At 24.3% G+C, this 7,408-nt stretch overlaps 1 pseudogene; it reads left to right on the forward strand.

Annotated features, from left to right (window-relative positions):
* Positions 1-7: 7 nt before the first annotated feature.
* Positions 8-2,531, forward strand: LOC113558450 (annotated as a pseudogene).
* The last annotated feature ends 4,877 nt before the right edge of the window (positions 2,532-7,408 follow it).

The following is a 7,408-nucleotide window of genomic DNA, read 5'->3' on the forward strand; positions in this document are numbered from 1 at the left end:
ATTTCTACATAATGCCAACAAATGTCGTAATTTTGAACATCTAAGACTTACAATTTTGGGTGTGATTGGTGCTTGATGAAGGTAATAATAATTACATAATAACTGTGTTTATTTAGGTACTTATAAAATGTAAGTAATACTTTGAAAAAAAATCTACTTTATTTATAATAATGCTACTCGAGATGATACTTTATTTGAGTGTAATATTCATTTTTAATTTTATTATAACAAGATAAAACAATGGTGAATTATTGTAATTCCTATTAAGTTAGGTCTAATTTTTTTAAATATTTTACTTTAATTCACTATAAATTACAAACCAAGTCTTACTTATACATTTAAAATTATCAAGCAATGATTTTCTAATACAGTTGTAAATACTGAAAGTAGTATGTTACAGGTTTTTTATTTTTATTTCTACTGATTATAAATATATTTTAACTAATTTTAAGTATTGCTATTATGTTAACAGACAGATATTGTGTTTGTGTCACAAAGATAGTTAGTTTTTTTTCTTATGAACTTTGTAATTAATTTATAGTACATAAAACTTTACTTAGTTATATCCTATAAAGATTAGATTACTTGTAGTCAGTATCACTTAAATTTTCCATTTAAAAATAAAAACAAAAACAGTATTTATAAAATGAAACAGTACTTTTTTTAGAACTGTTATGTTATATTAGAATAGAATTGTTAATAACTCATGTAAGATGCTTGTTTTTATTATTAGAAATACAAATGATTTTAGAAATATAACCTATTTAAAAACTGTTGAACAGTAGCATTTCAACGGTATAAGGCAAAAAATTGGGCCATAAAATATCATAATTAGTTCTGTCATTAATTTATTATAACGATTTGAAAAAATTGTTTTTGTTTAGGCTTTGTTTATTTATTATTTTAATCTTCTTAACATCAATAAAAATTACTTGCCAACCCCTGTTCTAGTTATTTTTACTATCTATAAGTATTACTGCTGAGGCTGTTTAGGCTCAAGCCTAGGGCGGCAAATTTTAACGGTCAAAACAAATAGCTTTTTTTCTTTAGGTGGTAAATTTATTTCAACCTTTATCGGCAGCAAAAACCTTAATCCGGCCATCCCTGATCTGTTATATATTTTCTGTTATAATTACTATTTGTTAAAGGACATTTTGTTCATTATATTTATAATAAATACTATAATTATTAATTCAATAAAATTTACATAATAGGTAATTACAAATTATTACTCAAATTAGACAGTTAATATTACGCAAAAGATACGTTAACAAATGGGTATGGATCACATTAGCCAGCTATTATACTTACAATCAGATGTTAACATTTTTTTTTTTAAATTATGGTGTTTAATTTTATTTATATATTCTTTTACATTATTCAGACAGAAGAACAAGAAGTTATTACTTTCCTTCTAACAACACTGAAATTATTCCATTGTGTCTACGTATTATGGAACTGGTTTTGAGTTAACTAAAATTATCAACTTTTATACTGCAAAAAATACTTATGGATGACAATGGTCTAAGTTACATTTGTCAAACATATGATCGGTTTTCTCATGTTGCTCTCATACTTGTGAGTATTTTTTTTATAATATCAACAAAATTTTTATTATTTTTTCATTGGATTTTCAGGGGAAAATGGTCTTGGCACTTGAAAGAGAACCGTCTACTAGACTACTGAGACATGTTGTGGGATGTTATGTTCGTTTGTCGGAAAACTCAAGGTATAAAAATAATTATATATTTTTTTTAATAATAAATATGTGGATTAATTTTTAAAAATAATCACTTGAGTACATTGTAACATACATCACAATATAAAACGACATTCTTTGAGTTTATATTTTTCATATTTTTTTGAAGAATCAATTTGTATATCTAGTATATATTCATCTTAAAAGGTTAGATTTATTTTATCACAAAAATATTTTTCTGTAGGTGTGCATTATATAGTAACTAAATTACTATCCAATAATAAACCATGTCTTCAAATTAAGAATTTACTTAAATTTTATAGTACATCATAAAGTTCTGTACAGTAAAGAAGATGAAATGAATAATTATTTTCATTTTTAGTCTAAAATGGTTTGTGTTTGTAACTTAACTTACTATGAACTACATAATATTAAATAAATTGATTAATAAAAAAAAATCAATATTTTTTTTCAGAGCTCGTGAAGCACTCCGGCAATGTTTACCTGATCAACTAAAAGATATGTCAACTTTTTCTGATTGTCTTGCCAGAGACCAGACAATTGCTGCTTGGTTGTTATTGTTGAAAAATAATTTGGAGTCTGTTATGCCTATTGACGTATCTCCTGGTGTTCCATCACTTGTCAAACCATAATATAATAGCTTTTAAAATGTCTATTTTCAAACAAAACTCACATGTCTTTTGATATATCATATCAATTTGATATAAATTAGTAGCGAATGACAATGTACTTATCTCTCGACTTTTATGTGTTACTTGGGTGGGGAGGGGTTTAAATAATAATAATAAAGTAACTTGAGTCTGACTTATTATTTATTTTTTTATTTTTATTTAAGTTAAAACATTTAAAGCAATTACCTTTCTAATAATAAAAAATAATAAATAATAACAAGAACATAATAATGTTTATTATTTAGTATTATATAATTATACTATTATTTTATTAAATATTACTGTCTCAATTGTCTTAATGATCTGCTTATGAATTTTAAGAGATATCAGTATAATTATTTTCCGGTTTGTTAACTTTTATTTATAAAAATAAGTAAATGTTAACCTATTGGTCAGTTTTCAATTCATAAAATTAAATTAAAATTGAAATTAAATTTTGATTATTTGAGTACAATAATTTAATATAATTTAACAATATTGCATAAATTCTTAGGAAAACATTTTCTGTTTATCTGAAGGCTAAACAATTATTTCAAGAATGTTGATCTCAATAGATATAGATATAGATTTTAAATTATTATTATTGTTTTATTATCTATCTAAGTATTTTAAGTATAGACTCTAGAGTAAGACTTGAAAAGTATGCAACATAATAATATTTTTTTTATTTAGGAACCTGGAATTGTCTATTCTTTTGTTTCATCTATCCCAATCCCACCTATCCGAGTAAATTTCAGTGCATTATATTATTAACTATTAACTTTTCAGTCTATAAATGAAAATCACTATAGACTAAACAATAATTATTTTTACTCAGTTATTTAAAATATCAAATTGCTTTAAATTTTAATTATCAAAAAAAAAAATCTGTGTAAGGCTTTAGATATTCCTATATTTCACTCCAATAGAATTAAACTGATGTATTTAAAGTTATAATTTGACATATGGAAAGTTCCTAATTTATAAGACAGAAACTTATTGAATACAATTTTTATATTATTTTAAATTATCATATACAGAGTAAGGCATTTGTTTAAGAGGTGCTTACTTATATTTTTACAGTGACTACTAAATTTTATTAATGTTATTTGAACATACATAAAATAAGATTAATTTTAGATGATCAAAAATATTTATAAATTGAGCCAATTGTTCCTAGTTATGCAAGTTTATATTTAATAATTTAAAATAAATCATACTAAAAATATTAGCAATAAGTTGTACAGGATAAATTCTGTGAGTCTGTAACAATGTGAAACTAATACCTTAAGTAAAATTTAATATTATATATATTATATTTTGGTATTTAAGTATATATTTTTTTTTATGATATTGTATGGGTCAAAATAAAAGATAAATCTGGAGAAGTTTCTGAAATATAGTAGGTCTCAATTAATATTATTTCATAGTTTTAAAGTAGATAGTAGAACATTGTAAATTAATTTATGTAATAAATAACCTAAAAATGTCTGGTTAAATTAATCTTTACATTTGAAAATTATATCATGTATATTTAATATTAACATTAATGTACCTACACATTGTTACATGAGTCATGAGGATTTAAGTATCCATTGCAATATTTCCTGAAATAATGGAGATATTATAATTTTTTTTTTTTAAGACTCGGGGACAAGGACTACAAGTATTACATACTTTAATTTAATTTAATGTTTTGGTAAAAAAGTTAAAAAAAAATTTTTAATTAATTATTTTAAAAAAATCAAAGATAATTATTTCGTAGTTTATTTTTCTGAAAACTTTAACGTTTCGACATTTTATTTTCATTAGAATCCTGTTATATATTTTTTTTTAGTTTTGAGAATATTTTTGTATTGTTATACAGGCAGAGCCCACGGGCTACATATTTGATAACACATACAACACTGATGGTATTAAATAATTCACAATTTTTCTCGAAATTAGAAAAAATAAACTTTACAACATGGATATCTTCTATTTATTTTTAAATAATTAATTTTTTTAACTTATTACCAAAACATTAAATTAAATTAAATTATAAAATACTTGTAGTCCTTATCTCCGCGAGTCTCATAAAAAGAAAAATATGATATCTCCATTATTTCAAGAAATATTGCAATGGGTAAATCCTCATCGGACACTCTGTATATACATATAATATAAATTATTTGTGTACATATATAAATAATAAGAACATTTCTACAAACAGTACAAATGTATTTGTTAGATTTTTGAGTTTGTATAAGAATAGCCTATGAGATAACTGGTTACTGGTTATGTTACTGACGCTGATTTTATGAGTGTTAAATGTTTAAAAAAAATTTCATCTCCGAATCATTAACTTCTCCATAAAAATTATCTATAGTCTGTGTATTTTTTTCATTAAAATATTTATAGCATTAAGTAAAGCATTCATTAAGGCCAGAACTCTTTTGGGCAAGATACATTGATACGTCGTGGTTTAGAGTGTTTAGACTGTTTAGAGGTCGATGGCGACCGTAATGCATTGGTTCTGTACCGTGCCCTACTTAAAATTAACCACGGTATTAAATCCACGCTTTTGATTTGCCTATTTGAATTACGCGTGTATTACGGGCTGTAGCTATCGAAGAAGCGGGAGCTCAACCCCTCTTTAACAAAATAGAAAATGTAAAAACTGTTGGATATTCCAATATTTAAAATATTTACTTTTTAAACCATTTTTTTTAAATTGAATAAATACTTAATATAATATAGTAAATTTATAGTATAATGTCCAAATTGATAGTCCTGTAGTGTATTGTGATAATTATTTTAATTTTTAATGGTCTATGAAAATAATCGCTACAAAAACCTTAAATTTTACTTTACAAAAATTAATCAGCTCTCCCCGAAAAAAAATTCTGGCTACACCACTGCAATATTCCTAGGCAGTGACTACGCGTGTATCGGCACTCGTCGTTCTGCTCAGCAAATCGAAAATATCCCTCGACTTGTTATGCAAAACCACCTCATGTAGGTCACAGGATAAAAACTAAAATATGTATTAATAATCATTAATATTAAATATTAAAACGAAAACGTAGGAAAGCAAAGTATACAGCGTTTCGCGCATGCATGTGTAAATACGTAAAATCGTAAACTTTGGAAAGAAAGACCTTGCAAAATATTGATTTGCGAGAATTTTTGAAATAAACTTTTTTATTCAGTGTTTTAAAACACATTTTGGGAAGAAAAAAATTGAGTGGGAACTAAACGGCATTTATATCAAAAGTCTCACACAAATTATTACTAGATATTTTTCTTGAGTCGACACTACTGCTAATGATAATAATTAGGGTACGTATGTTGTTGTATTTGCAACTTTTTTTCTACATTTTCAATTAATTGCTAAGTAAGTTTAAATTGCGTATCATGCAAGTACGGACTAAAATTTGCAATTTTCTACATTTTTTGTATTTTTATTGCAATTGTAAAGAATCTTCAATATACTCATTTATAAAGAAATGTTAACAATTTTTTTAACGGTTTTATAAATATTTCATGAAATAAAATTGTCAAATTGCTTTAAATCTAAAGTAGATAACGTATTTGTCAGTCAATGATAATTAGTAGGATATATTATATTATTACCTATATTTAAATTTATTATAATTTTACTCGATTTCGTAAAAAAATAAATTTCATACGCTCATTAAATTTTTTCTATATTGACGCTGGAATTTTTTTTTACAGTTATTTGAAGAAAAACTTATGGATAACCTTGTATTGGATTTTTGAACCTTAAGTATAAATCACAAAAATTTTATGAATTTTCAACTTCAACATTTCTTGCAAATTTTCGCGATTTTGATATATTTTGTAAACATTTAAACTTTAATGCTTATAAACAAAAATTGTGACTAACGATTTTATTTTTTTTTTTACTACGATAAATACAACTTATAATAAACCTTGTATTAAATTTTAAAAATTTTTGGAAAGCCAAATATTTTTTACCGGCAATTCAGAGAAAAAAATTAGAAAAATCGAAAATTTCAATGGTTTATAGATAGTTTAAAAAAATTCTAAATATTTTAAAAAAATAATCCTAAATAGATAACGTTTATATAAACATTTGATGAAAATTTCAAGTATTTATAATGATTCGTTTTTGAGGTTACAGCAAAATCGAAAAAATCGATTTTGTCTAAAAGTGGTTATGCGTAAAAATTCCCGTTTTTTCGTTATTTTGTCAGGGTCATTCCTGACATTTTTGAAAACTACTGGAAATTTTTTGCTTTTTGAACCCCAAAGTACCAACTAGATAAATTTTCATTTTCAAAGAGTGACTGAAGTCAAAATCGAAGCATTATTATTACTCCAAAACGTGATGACAGACACAAAAATAAATAAAATAAATACACATCATTGTAAAATCAATATATTCATCACTCCGTTCAGAATCAAAAATAACAAAATCATAAAAAACTTCTTATTTGTTATTTTTTGCCGTAGAAAATTTTACCACCAATCCCTCTTCAAACGTTTTAAAACGAAAACAACTGTCGCGGGGTAAAGTGTACCGTTAACTCATAAATCAAAAACTTAAAATGGCGAAATCGCCATCGACTATCCACAATAAACACCACTGATTTCGCAATTTACGTAAAAACCGCATTCAAAGAAAAATTTCATTTAATTAATGAAAAACGCATGTTAAATCAATGAAAAACGGGTATGATTTTGATCCAATGAAGTCAACTCATTATACTCAGGTTATTGATTTCATTAAATTAATGAAGCTGATAATTCTTGAAAAATAATAAATTTTCCATTAAATTAATTATGACTATAAACAATTTTAAAGAAATTATTTCTTTCATAGTAAGAAATCATAGAAAAATAAATATGAATTGTAATAAGAGTAATACTACCACTTTTAAATTATACCTTAATATCATTAAACTAAAGATTTAATGTACTAGATAAAAGTAAATTTCCTTCAATATAATGATTTTTTTTAAAAAAAAATACTAAAATGACGAAAATTATTTAAGTATTTAATGTGTATTAA

Source organism: Rhopalosiphum maidis, chromosome 3 (assembly GCF_003676215.2).
Source record: "Rhopalosiphum maidis isolate BTI-1 chromosome 3, ASM367621v3, whole genome shotgun sequence".
Classification (NCBI taxonomy): Eukaryota; Metazoa; Arthropoda; class Insecta; order Hemiptera; family Aphididae; genus Rhopalosiphum; species Rhopalosiphum maidis.